At 35.5% G+C, this 14,844-nt stretch overlaps 1 pseudogene; it reads left to right on the top strand.

Annotated features, from left to right (window-relative positions):
• Nucleotides 1-11,904: 11,904 nt before the first annotated feature.
• Nucleotides 11,905-14,496, top strand: LOC114525857 (annotated as a pseudogene).
• The last annotated feature ends 348 nt before the right edge of the window (nt 14,497-14,844 follow it).

Below are 14,844 nucleotides of genomic sequence, written 5' to 3'. Positions count from 1 at the left end.
GCCGATCCACACCCTGGTTAAGAATTTTTAAATTTAATTTTTTTCTGGCAGAGGCCAGGAAATCTAGGCCCATCGTAACTGGTGGCCTAGGCCAGCCTTGCTTTACGGAGTGTAAACCCTTCGGTGTGGACCTTGGCCTTACTTCTATGGCAACTATCGGTACGAACTGGGTACGAAGTTCTAGTTGGCGTTAAACATAAGTTTAAGTTCTATTTTACATAAATTAAAAAGTTGTGATGTGCAAACCGCTGAAATTCTAGGCCAAAGTCAGGTGTTGAAGTGTAAGTGTAAACATTCCGTACTAAAAAGATCTAGGCTAAAGCTAAGCCAGGCTCAGGCTTGTAGTGTAAACACGGCTTAATTGATAGTCCTGTATGATATGGAACAATTTTCCAATTTGAAAAGCACAAGTCAGCCCATCTCGTTACCTCATGCAGCTGAAAAGGAAAATACTAGTGAACGGGAAACTGTGTTCAAACCGCGTCAAATAATTCATATTGAAAACTCAAGCGATTGCAATTGCAATTGAACTCGTCTTTTTAACCAACATATAGAATATACATTTATGTTTTATACGTTGGCGAAAAAAAATATTGTATAATAATAATAATATGTAAACGAAGCTATAGATATAAAAAACCAAATTCCATGTGATGAGCTAAACATGAACAACCGTGCCATGAAAAATGTAGGTATATATATAGTTATTCATTTTGTGAATAATAGGGCGACATATTCATTTCGTTTTGTTGGCGATGGCAGATTTGGATCGTCAGGGTAAACAATCGCTCACGTTCATGAAAATTGTACTAGCTACACTCCTCTCCTATACACACCCTGGAACAGGGGCGAACATTCGCTGGCGTGGGGTTGAAATGTTTCGCGATATCTTAATGCGATGTGTAATTCTAAATTTTCGCAATCTTTATTTCTGTGCGACATAATTATTAAGTCCCACTCTACTGCGAAAAACTGCTTTTGTTCAAGTTGTTGTCCTATGTAAAGTTGCAAGCATGTTTTGTGCCCATATAGAAACATTAAACAATATAACTATGCTTTGGTTATGATGTCAAATATTTTGACATGGATAACCATGCTGTTTTAATGGTCAAATGCTTGCCGTATGTAAAGTTGCAAGCATGCTTCGTGCCCATATAGAAACAGTAAACAATATAACCATGCTTTGGTTATGATGTCAAATATTTTGATATGGATAACCACGCTGTTTTAATGGTCAAATGCTTGTCCTATGTAGAGTTGCAAGCATGCTTCGTGCCCATGAAGAGACATTAAACAATATAACTATGCTATGGTTATAATGTCAAATATTTTGACATGGATAACCAAGCTGTTTTAATGGTGAAATGCTAGTCCTATGTAAAGTTTCCAACATGTTTGGCGCTCATATACAAACATTAAACAATATAACCATGCTTTGGTTATGATGTCAAATATTTTGACATGGATAACCACGCTGTTTTAATGGTCAAATGCTTGTCCTATGTAAAGTTTCCAACATGTTTGGCGCTCATATACAAACTTTAAACAATATAACCATGCTTTGGTTATGATGTCAAATATTTTGACATGGATAACCACGCTGTTTTAATGGTCAAATGCTTGTCCTATGTAAAGTTTCCAGCATGTTTGGCGCTCATATACAAACATTAAAACAGTGTGGTTATCCATGTCAAAATATTTTATATCATAACCAATGCATAGTTATATTGTCTAATGTTTGTATATGAGCGCCAAACATGCTGGAAACTTTACATAGGGCAAGCATTTGGCCACTAAAACAGCGTGGTTATCCATGTCAAAATGTTTGACATCATAAGTAAAGCATGGTTATATTGTTTAATTAATGGTCAAATGCTTGCCCTATGTGAAGTTTCCAGCATGTTTGGCGCTCAACAATATAACCATGCTTTGGTTATGATGTCAAATATTTTGACATGGATAACCACGCTGTTTTAATGGTCAAATGCTTGTCCTATGTAGAGTTGCAAGCATGCTTCGTGCCCATAAAGAGACATTAAACAATATAACTATGCTTTGGTTATAATGTCAAATATTTTGACATGGATAACCACGCTGTCTTAATGGTGAAATGCTTGTCCTATGTAAAGATTCCAGCATGTTTGGCGCTCATATACAAACATTAAACAATATAACCATGCTTTGGTTATGATGTCAAATATTTTGACATGGATAACCACGCCGTTTTAATGGTCAAATGCTTGTCCTAGGTAATGGTCAAATGCTTGTCCTAATTGACCATTAAAACGGCGTGGTTATCCATGTCAAAATATTTGACATCATAACCAAAGCATGGTTATATTGTTTAATGTTTGTATATGAGCGCCAAACATGCTGGAAACTTTACATATAGGGCAAGCATTTGGCCACTAAAACAGCGTGGTTATCCATGTCAAAATGTTTGACATCATAACTAAAGCATGGTTATATTGTTTAATTAATGGTCAAATGCTTGCCCTATGTCAAGTTTCCAGCATGTTTGGCGCTCAACAATATAACCATGCTTTGGTTATGATGTCAAATATTTTGATATGGATAACCACGCTGTTTTAATGGTCAAATGCTTGTCCTATGTAGAGTTGCAAGCATGTTTCGTGCCAATATACAAACATTAAACAATATAACCATGCTTTGGTTATGATGTCAAATATTTTGATATGGATAACCAAGCTGTTTTAATGGTCAAATGCTTGTCCTATGTAAAGTTTCCAGCATGTTTGGTGCTCATATACAAACATTAAACAATATAACCATGCTTTGGTTATGATGTCAAATATTTTGACATGGATAACCACGCTGTTTTAATGGTCAAATGTTTGTCTTATCAGTCCAGCAGTGAAGACAATGGCCTTGTAGCTTCGAATGCTGGGACGAATATATTTTCATTATGACTTTGAAAAGGGATTTAGGTAAAAATAAATAAATGTAGCCTTTAACACCAAGTACTGATGCTCTAGTTGCTAATCCTTGAAGAACTTTCTTTTTTTTACGGTAATTGCAATTTGCAGACATGCGTCGTGCATGTGCGTGTACTATCTTTAATTATCTACGTTTGCATGTGATGTGTGCACGTGGTTATTCCCCCACTATGTGCACTAGTATTATTACATTAAATCAACAAAATTTTACTGAAATGTTCTTTATTCACTTAATTTCTTAACTAAATCAATCTGTTTTAGCTTATATAGTAAATGCAATGAGTGAAAAAAGACACTATATACGGTTACTAAACATACTTAAACGCTGTGATATATACTAAACCTTCGGCTTTTGGACTCGCATCCACTGCGTGACCCGCCAATCTATCGGTTCTCGCTCTCTTGTCCTGTTTCGAGGAAAGAGGCTCCTCTTCCAAGTTTGACTATGGCGGCCTAGTTTTTGGTTTCTCGCATGTCTTAAGCGGAAGGATTAAATTATGAAAGGAATGTTTTTCACTACAAACTTGAAAAAAGGTTAAGTAAAATAAAAATAACGTCAGTTATCTCAAGAGCAAATAGTCTAGAGGTGACGAGAATGGTCTCGCTATTTCCAAATTGATGGTTCGAATCCTGCATGGTGAAAGTGTTTTATCATGACGTAAAAGAGAAGATTTAGGTAAGTTAGAAAAATATAGCTGTTGATTTCAAGATCTGTTGGCCCAGTGGTGAAGACAATCGTCGTGTAACTCGTGTTATTACGTCGCGAGCCCCCAAAAATATCGTGCTAAATTGGATGCCTAGTGATGGGGCGAAAATATAATTGTCATTGAAATTGATGAAGTACAATGCTTTTTGAAATTGGACCAATGTTTAAAATGAAACTAAACTTTTTTACCCTAATTTAGACGCAGAAATGTCATCAATTATTCACCTAGTAACCTTGAAAATTTACAATTAATATCTCGGAAGAATGAAGTCGGCATTTTGAGAGCAGACAAATAAGGCCAGGAAACTGTGCAATGATTTGCCACAATTATTGTGATTTATTTTTGTCATAGTAGGTCGTTAGAAATGTGTTCAAATGTTTTTAGAAATGCGTTAATTACACTTCAGAAATTACTTCACGACGACCAGAATCATGTTATATATTCATTTCAATACCTCAAAGTGACAAAGTCATCTCACGCTTCGTTGAATCTCGGCCAAGCGGGATCACGTAAACAGCCTCTTAACGAATGTTAAAATGCTCGAAAACGTTACCATGTGCACATGTCCTTAGTCAGTAAACACAATAAGCTGTAATCTAGCAAAATAAAGCCGTCAAATTAGTCCAATCAGAACCGTTTGTTAACTCGCGTTGAGGAACAATTAACAGCAGAGGATTGGATTAATATAATGAACGAGGTTTACACATTCACGTACTGCAGGGATTTGGGAAGATCAAAGCAGCAATAGTAATTAGCTTTTGAGCTAGTGGGAAAGATCAGAAATCTTAAAGATGATTTCTTAAATTAGAGATTCGAGAAGATGTTAAGAGCGCGTCTTATCACTTACAAAGGTGAGTTAAAGAATTTGTTTTGCTAAATGTACATACATCAACCCATCGCAATTTGCATCAAAAGCAATAATATAGGACTGGTGTTGTCGCTTCTACCTGATGTTAAGTCAAACGTTAGCTGCTAAATCTTGTAGATTTTGTTTGAAAATACTTGTAGCAGTTCAAGGTATCTCGCGTTTGTTTAATCAGTCGTATTAGAGCGAAATTCGTCGAGAAAAAATGTGGAAATATTTGATTAACCCGAGTCACCCGACTTTACAGTTTGTTAAGATGAATATATAAATATGCCTCCCATAATTATCGATGCTAACTACGCCACTGCAACGTGGAATTTCTTGCCAACAATGAAGACTGAGTAATGATTTTAAGGTTTAACACTAATATCTGAAGTGGTGAATTGGAAATTCGCTGTTACTAAATGGCGATTAGAGACATTCAAATAACTTCTCCATTTCTTTTAAAGTTTATAATTTTTTTCACTATGTGGTTAATAAGAAACGTCAAGTAGTTCGTCCACGAAGATTCACAGTCGTTCTTGGTCTTCACAACAGATCTCAGGAGAACGAGACTCAAGTTAAAGAGATGCACATTGGTCAGGTATTCGAGCATAGGGATTATAATCCAACCACCTTCCAGGCTGATCTTGCCTTACTACGACTGACCCATCCAGTTATTTCTGCAGATCATTTGCGAAATTTACCATATATAATATAGGGAGTTAAAGGTTAAAGTTCCCGGGAACGAGAGGCGTTATCGCTGAATTTATGTCACAATTTTCATTTTACTTTCGCTCTTCTTTCTCTCGTTTATCTAAGAATCACGATACATCACACTTATCAAGTAATATAAGTTGATCTGCTTTTTATTTTGTATAGTCTGATATTACAAAAGGTGTCTCTATGGCATTTGAGTAGATGTGTTCACTCACTGCATGATGCTCCTGTGAAAAGAAGCACATCGTAAATATCTCAGAACTTTCTCTTTTAATTTCAAAGCTTTATTTTCGATTAATATTTAATTACATTGCTGCAAATGAAAACTGATTCGCCATTGTTACATGAAACTGGGTTCGCAATTTGTTATATCCTTGTCGGTTTCAAATAATTAAAATTTTGTTCTGAAACAACACAAAAACATTCAAAGCGTCTATTCCAGTTGCAGAGAGCCAGAGTCGGTTCATCTCTTCATCATAAAATGAAATGTGTTGTGAAAATTGAAAATTCCTTTGTTAGCATTTCAAAACGACCATTCTCTCCCTCGTGCACACAGCGACAAGGCCAGTAGCCCATGATATAAATTTCATGTTGTAATTCATCTTTCCCGTTTAGAATATGAGTTAAAAAGTGAGAAATATATCATCAAGTTGGTGAGTACTTCATATACCTATACGAATAAATCATATTAATTTTTGACGCATGGTTCTTAGAGATATTCAAAACTTGTTTTGCAGGAGTGGTGACGGGTGACTATGCAAACTATATCGTTCAATTAAGCCTCTTACAGACGAGCAAGTTTTCTATGACAAGTTTTTATGTGACAAGTTTTAATTGTTCGTCTGTACGCCCAACTTTGACAATTTTTTCTATGACAAGTACGCTTGTTCAAAATCAAGTATACTTGATTTATAATAAATAAATAAAACTTGTCAAAGAAAAACTTGTCATAGAAAATTTGTTGTACATACACACGTGCAATTGCCAATTAAAACTTGTCAAAGAAAAACTTGTCATAGAAAACTTGTTCGTCTGTAAGAGGCTTAATTTACAGCCGAGATTTGTTTTTGCAATGCTGACTTGAGGGGGCGTCACAAGTTGTTATAGTGACAACCAAGCCAGTCGATAACACAATCATTCTTTTTTCCTTTAGAATTGAAGTTGAAAGTAAGAAGTAGATCATCAAGTTGGTAAGAACTCATTTAAACATTTGAACTCATATGAATATTTCATACCAATCATGCAAACATGCTTTTCTGCCGGGACAAATTTGCTGAAAAGGTCATTTCACACGAAAATAATTTATTGTCGCAATCACAGTATCTCCCGTAATGCTTTTGTAGGGTCGATCAAAGTAGCGCGGGAGCTTTTGACTTGGACTTGCCCTGTAAACATTTTATGCTCCCTATTTTACGAGTAGGACATCGGTGAATTTAATATTGTGGGATACATATTATATAAAACGTCACATAAATTGAGGTTTGTTTTGGCATACACGTTCAAACTTGTTTTGCTGAATTCATTGCATGGTGACGGATGACCTTGTTAACTAAGTCTTTGATATATTACAGTAGAAATACGAGTGACATTCAGAAGCAACGTATTACATTTTTGCAAAATATTTCTTAAAAATATAATTCATAGTTTTATACTGCATATTGTATGCAGTTTAAGTATGTGCATTATAGGTTAAAGGTTAGAGTTATAAGCACTCGTGCAGAGCCTAGTTTGATCACTGGAATGTTATTAAGACATCATGAAAAGAGGTATACAATTCGAATACCTTTCCAAAACAGAATTAAATCCGGTTTGAGTGACGTTTGACGAAAGAACGTCGGCTTTTGAGATCTGTCAGTAATATATACATAATTGCACAAAACGATCACACAAAAATGACGTCTGCATGTTTTGAGATATTTGTTATTAATTTTGTGGAATGCATTTCACAGCATTCACTGATTGTGTGGCTGTGAGACGATATTATTCATTTTGGAAAGTTTATCTTTTTCGAAACATAATGTAGCCATTACAATCATCACACTTGAAATAAATGAGTGGTGAAAAATACGAATTTACTTGGTAGGTATTTGAAGGCATTATATATAATATCTTGCAGAGAATAACAAGACCAGTAAACCACGTAATCAGCATGATATAAATTTCTTGCTATAATTCATCTTTCTCGTTTAGAGTTAAAAAGTGAAGAATATATCATCAAGTTGGTGAGCAATTGATTAATCTATTTGGGTATGTTTTGATTGACGCATGATTCTATGAAACACGATTCTTTGAAATATAACATTCAGAAGCAACGCGTAATATCAAACTATTCGTCACCCACGCAATAGATGGCGTATGTTGAAATTTTAGTTTATTTAGTATATTAACTTATTTACAAGTTCTTAGTTTTCATAAAACTACCACCGCACTATAAAAGATGCGTCAAACCAAACATAATTGCGGTAAAACGATCGCACGAAATGACGCATGTTTTAAGATACACAAATGATGATAACGTTTGTTTCAAAACTAGTTATTTGTGGAATGCATGGCTTTAGTGAACATGTAAATTACGTCATTGTAAGAGCAGAGTTGTCACAACACTCACTGATTGTGTGAGTGTGAGACGATTTTATTTACTTTTGATCAGTTAATCTTCATTTTTTCGAAACAAATCTTGCTATTATACAATTAGTGAGTGGTAGAAACTACAAATTCGCTTGGTAAGTATTTCAAAATAACCATTATCTTGAACACAACGCTATAGCTTACAAAGTCACTCGGTCACAAACCTCATAATCAGCATGATATAAATCTTATATTATAATCATCTTTCTTGTTTAGAATCTCAGTTAGAAAGTGTATATATCATCAAGTTGGTGAGTATTCTTATTAGAATATTAGTTTTTGACGCATGATTCTTTGAGACATGACATGAATTCAGAAGCAACTTATAAAATCAAACTATTCACCACCCACGCAATAGATGGCGTATGTTGAAATTTATCAGTTTCGCTTTTATTCAATATATTCGTATACTGCATTCACTGCTCGGTTCATCGTTGTTAATAAAGCGTCATTTTATTCTTTATTATTCCTTATTACCTGATATATGAAAACTTTGGGTGATTGGCATAAAATATATATCCACCTTCACGATATTTTTATACTCGCATATAGTGGCATTAATCTGTCGTTGTCATAAAGTAGGCAGAATGTGTATTTCAATTTTGAAAATTTCACCGGCATTTCTCGGGTGTGAGGTCTGACAATCAGAGGTTTTCCATTCGAATATCAAACACAGTCGGGCTGAGCCCATACGAAATGTACAGATATACAAGACGCTTGTTTAAGATGCATATTTGATGGTAACGTTTATTTCAAAATTTGTTATTTTGTGGAACGTGGCTCGAATTGCTGTGACTTTAAGTAGCTACTATAACATGATTTTCAAATGACAGTCAATTTACTAAATTTCGTTACGAGAGCAGAAGCTTTGTGTATAAATGAGTATATTTGTGGATATAATAGGGCGAAATATTCGTTTCGTTTATTGGTGATGACAGATTTAGATTGTCAAGTAAAAACCCAACCATATCTGGAATATTTTCTGTATTTCACATAGTTCACAACATATTGCGTAAAACGATCAGATAAAATGACGCCTAAATGCTTTGAGATACACAAATGATGATAACGTTTGTTTCAAAACTAGTTATTTGTGGAATGCATGTCTTTAGTGAACATGTAAATTACGTCATTGTAAGAGCAGAGTTGTCACAACATTCACTGATTGTGTGAGTGTGAGACGATTTTATTCACTTTGGACCAGATCATCTCCTTTTTCCTAAATGTAATGCATATCCATTCAATCACATAACATGAAATAGATGAGTGGTAAAAAGTACAAATTTGCTTGGTAAGTATTTTAAAAAAACCATTATCTTGCACAGATCTAAACAAGACCAGTAGACCACGTAATAAGCATGATATAAATTTTGTGTTTTAACGCATGATTCTTTGAGATATGACATGCATTCAGAAGCAACTCATCATCTCAAAATCATCATCAAACTATTCACTACCCACGCAATATATGTATGGATATGTTGAAATTCATCAGTTTTGCCATTTGTTTATTTTCTCTCTTATATTGAGACATTGCTAGTGTCTATCCTCTGTTATACAAGTTGATTAAATTGATATATTTTATTTTAATTAAACGTAGTATGAAAACCTAAAGGAAAATTTCCCGACTCTCAATTTGTACATTAGCGATGGTAACTTCTGGTTAAACAAATAATTGTCACTTAACAATAATTTAGTGCAAATAACTACAAATTACAATATTTGTTTCTTAAAAATAGTTCAAGGTTTATACCACGCGTTTTTGTTCAGTCTTGTACATGCACCACGCCACCACCCACGCAATTGATGGCGTATGATGAAATTCTCTCTTCAGAATAATTGTGTGTCGTACCACGATCAGTTTTGTCGATAAAAAGCTGATAGAACTATTGCACGACATCATAAACATTAAAAGTTGTCCTCCAGATGTTTCCTTGCTTCACTAAAAATAATCGTTATGAGAGTGGTGAAGGTTCATATAGCGGTTAAAAGCATTTAACGAAGCAAAGTTTCTCACACTAGTAAATATTTCTGTATTTTGCTCAAAATTTACGTTTTTGAAAAATGTATGGTACGTTAATTTGCCCTCCAGATGCTTAATGTGACGTCATGTGCAAAAGGTCAGTCAGTGGTCTATTGGCTCTTCCGTATGAAATTTCCAAATGAAAAAAGCGAATTAGCTTTTTTGCTCAACATTTGGTTTTTTAGCATGCTTGAAATTGACGTTTGAAGTTAAAACTTCTGGAGAATGTAGTCAAATTAATTAAATAAATTAACCAAGTTATTTTTCTATAATTTTTATTTGTAATTTGCGAGATATTCAGGTCGTTGCAAACGTTGTAGCTATGTTTTAGTAAAAAAACTTGCCAACTTTGTCATAATAATAGACCGAGTAGACTCGCGTACACGCGCGAGCGCCACGAGAACGAAAACATTTCTGTGCTGCCTATGATTTTTTTAAACATTTTATTTCAACCCTAAACAAATCTCATTTGAGCCTGCAAAATATAAACTATAAAGCACTACATTCGTCAGCGACCGCCGATAATGGCCATCGCCGATGATTGCCATTTATGAGAACTAGGCTTTGGAAGTTCTAATCTCGATAACCGCACAATATTTTGCTCCGGGCGGAGTAAACACCTGAGTTGAAGTCTTGTTTATAATACCCTGACAATGGATCAGTGGTTATGACCTAATATACCAATATCCATTTATGGATTTATACCTTTTTAGATGGGTTGGGTACCCCAGTTAGATTCATCAGGAATAGCTGGTCTCATACCAGACATGCTTTTAAAGTCTTCGCAGGTTATTACTACCATAAAATACATCAAGCTTAGACTGCATTTTTCCAACTGCCAAAATACCAGAGAAACAGACAAAAACCTGCATTAAAAAATCTGTCTGTGTTTTTTGTTTGTTTTGTACAGACCTTTTTTACAACCTTTCTTTCGCCTAATAATTTGAATGTCGTCCTAATTTTCTAGCAGCAAAGATGTCCGGTTTTCCATGGGACAGCGAGGAAAGTCAAAACTACATTCGAGCGTTATATATTGTGACTTGGGCTGTAAGGAAAGAATTGAGGGATTTCTTTATCAAGGAATGGAACAAACGTTACCACACCTCTCTTGGTGCATGGGATGACACCAGCGTAAGTGGCAGTAAGTTGTTTAATAGAGAGATATCACGGCGAGGAAGGCCAATTGACACCATGCTTGAGACCAAATTTCAAGATTGAAATACAAATGATTGGGATTGTACTGTGCTTTTTGGTGCGATTCTTTTTTCCTACTCGATCGGTTCAAGACTTATATCGCCCCGAAAGACTGAACTTAATAAACTCAGAAAACTTCGAAATGACATAATTCATGAAATACCTGACAAAAAGCTAACTGATAAAGATTTTAAAGACATAGCTACACAAGTTGAAAATGCATTGAAGGCATTAGGACTGTCAAATAATGAGGTCGTTCGGATAAAAAACCTCTTTGCGTCGTTTAAAATTCTCCCCCCAGCACCAACTCATGAAGTCGTTTCTCGTTCTGACAAGATACGCGAGATAAGAGAAGATCTTGAAAAGTTGCGCAGCGATAACGACGGCAAACTTACATATTTCTACATCTCTGGGAATCCCGGAAGTGGAAAATCTCAACTCGCCAGACAAGTTTGTGAAGATATTTGCAAAGATGTTCATGTGAAGGACGAAGCAATGTTTGTAATGACATTGAACGGAAAAGATTTAGATTCTCTTTTATATTCATATGAAGAAATTTGTCGTAAGCTAAATTGCAACGAAAGCGTATTAAAAGATCTTTTGAGCTCTTCTAAACCAAAAGATGAGAAAATCAAAGATTTGAGATCGCAAATATCCAACAGAATAAAGAATTGGAAGAAGTGGTGGATTATCGTCGACAATGTGGAAAATCTCGAGCTCATTTCCCCACTACTGCCTCTGATGGGCGACGATGTTTGGAATAACGGTCAAATCATAGTGACCACACAAAACACAAATGCAGTTCCTTCCGACAGCTTGTCAAGTAAACATATCTCACTTAGTCTCGGTATGAATGACCAAGAGTGTCGCCAGCTTCTTGCCCTGTTATCAAGAACTGATGCATGTCAATGATTCATTACTAGATGAAGTGGCAGGGAAGTTAGATCGTCAACCACTGGCAATGGCTGCCGCAGCCGCGTATATGGGCCAAGTCATCGAGAGTCTCCCAGATTTTTCTTGGCGAGATTACTTAGAAAAGCTTGAAAAAGGAAAAAGAGAAGTAACAGAAAAGCGTCTTTGGCAGATAAATTCAGCAGCATATTCATCCACTATGAGCGCAGCTGTGCTTTTAGCTGTTACAAAATGTCAGGAAGAAAACACAATTCTTGAACACGCATTCAACCTTTTCTCTTTGATATCATTTGAACCACTACCACTTGATCTTGTTGTGAAATACGTTCAGCAGCAAGAAGAAGAGTTGGATGCCGAGGATATCATTCTTCCATTAAAACACTGCTCGTTGTTTGTTTATTCATGTTGGAAATAAAGAGGGAGATATCCGTCTGCACCGTGTTGTCCATGATGTGATCAAACTGCTTTGTCTTTCGAAAAAAACTGACATTGCCAATTCATCAAAAGCTGAAATAAAAAAAGAAGAGCAAAATGTAAGAAAAGTAATTCAGAACGTTACAAGAACATTGTATTCTTTCGAAAACAGGAAAGATAAAATTAAGATGATTAAACATTTGAAAGCATTTTTCACAGAAATTAATAAATTGTTTCCAAATGAAGCACTCTCCTCAATGAGCTCAGCGTTTGATGAAACTGAGATCCTGGAAATATATACTTTTTTTGGAATAACTCTATCCAACTTTTCCGAGTTTGACCTCTCGTTGAAAATGTTCCAGCAGACACTAAAAATTGGGTTAAAGCGATTAGGACCAAAGTATATTGGCGTTGCTGGCTGCTACAACAATCTGGGTAATGTGTGTAAGAGTAAAGGTGATTTGGAGAAAGCTAATGATCATTATCAACGAGCACTGAAAATTCATTTGGAACAATTGGGGCCAAACCATGTTAACGTTGCCGATTCATACAACAGCCTGGGTGTTGTTTGTGAGAATAAAGGTGATTTGGAGCAAGCTAATGATTATTTTCAACGAGCGCTGAAAATTAAGTTGGAACAATTGGGACCAAACCATGTAAACGTTGCTAATTCATACATCAACCTGGGTAATGTGTTTAGTGATAAAGGTGATTTGGAGCAAGCTAATGACTATTATCAACGAGCGTTGAGAATTCTTTTAGAACAATTGGGGCCAAACCATGTTGACGTTGCTAATTCATACAACAACCTGGGTGTTGTGTGTGAGAATAAAGGGGATTTGAAGCAAGCTAATGATTATTATCAACGAACGCTGAAAATTAAGTTGGAACAATTGGGGCCAAACCATGTTGACGTTGCTAATTCATACATCAACCTGGGTAATGTGTTTAGTGATAAAGGTGATTTGGAGCAAGCTAATGACTATTATCAACGAGCGTTGAGAATTCATTTAGAACAATTGGGGCCAAACCATGTTAACGTTGCTGCTTCATACATCAACCTGGGTAATGTGTGTAGGGATAAAGGTGATTTTGAGCAAGCTAATGATTATTATCAACGAGCGCTGAAAATTCAGTTAAAACAATTGGGGCCAAACCATGTTAACGTTGGTAACTCATACAACAACCTGGGTGTTGTGTGTAAGGATAAAGGTGATTTGGAGCAAGCTAATGATTATTTTCAACGAGCGCTGAAAATTCAATTAGAACAGTTGGGGCCAAACCATGTTAACGTTGCTAACTCATACAACAACCTGGGTGTTGTGTGTAAGGATAAAGGTGATTTGGAGCAAGCTAATGATTATTATCAACTAGTCCTAAAAATTCAGTTAGAACAATTGGAGCCAAACCATGTTCATGTTGCTTCTTCCTTCTTCCGACTGGGTGTTTTGTGTCTCTCAAAACGGGATTTAGATAGCGCTAGAGATTATCTACAACGGGCACTAGATATTCAATTAGAGAAACTAGGACCAATTCATAAAGACGTTCTTCTTTCCTACCTCTATCTTGGCACAGTTTGCTTTGAAAAAGAAGATCTGGAACATGCTAGCGATTATTTTAGAATCATCGCTATGTCCAGGAAATAATACATACCAGATTCCGCTTAAAATTTTCCAAACCCGGTTTCAGATGCCTCATGTATTTATTCACAAAGGGTCATATAATTATTTAAAACACACAACTTCATCCTAGCTATTTTTTCTCATGATAGCAACAGTTGCTTTATTAAACAATATCCTCAAGCAAAATAAAGAGAAATATTTCAATTGCAGGGAGTAAAGCCAAGCGCACACGACGCGATTTTTGTAGGACAAAAATCGCGTCATGCGCGCCTGGCCTAATCATAACAAACATACTGAATATGCTATAAATACACGCGAATATTATAATATGCATCGCAAACAACAACACTCCAACGTGTGCTGAATAAGTAGGCTTATCCATGCGTTCTAGTGCATTTTACGACGGGACAGCGAGAGTACAAGTTGTTGATAATGGAAAGCCGCTTGAAAGCCCTAATAAAAATCGATTTTTTCATTGCTGCAAGAAAAATTTTGTTCAAGATTTATTTTGTTCAAGATTTTTGTTTTTATTTATGATCAAATTTTGTAATTCCAGTACAACCTAAAATTTTTATAATATTATATATTGGTGAACCGCTTTAAAAGTGTCTTTTCCACAAAATTCGCCGGAAATAAATTAAAATCAGAATTTTCTTGTAGTCTTAAAGTTAAATTATTAATGTGTATTTTACAAGCTATAAAAAGATTCATTTGGATTCGACCATTTTCAAGAATATTGGTCCGACGGAGCATCCGTCTGGACGAACTTGGGGGCAAGCAAAAGATAGCTTGTCTTCTAGTTCGCCTGTGTGTACACACGGGC

The sequence above is a fragment of the Dendronephthya gigantea genome, unplaced genomic scaffold, assembly GCF_004324835.1.
Source record: "Dendronephthya gigantea isolate DGI-Jeju-01 unplaced genomic scaffold, DenGig_1.0 000036F, whole genome shotgun sequence".
Lineage (NCBI taxonomy): Eukaryota > Metazoa > Cnidaria > Anthozoa > Malacalcyonacea > Nephtheidae > Dendronephthya > Dendronephthya gigantea.
The sequence above is the reverse complement of the archived record's forward strand: the minus strand, read 5'-3'. Positions and strand labels throughout refer to the sequence as shown.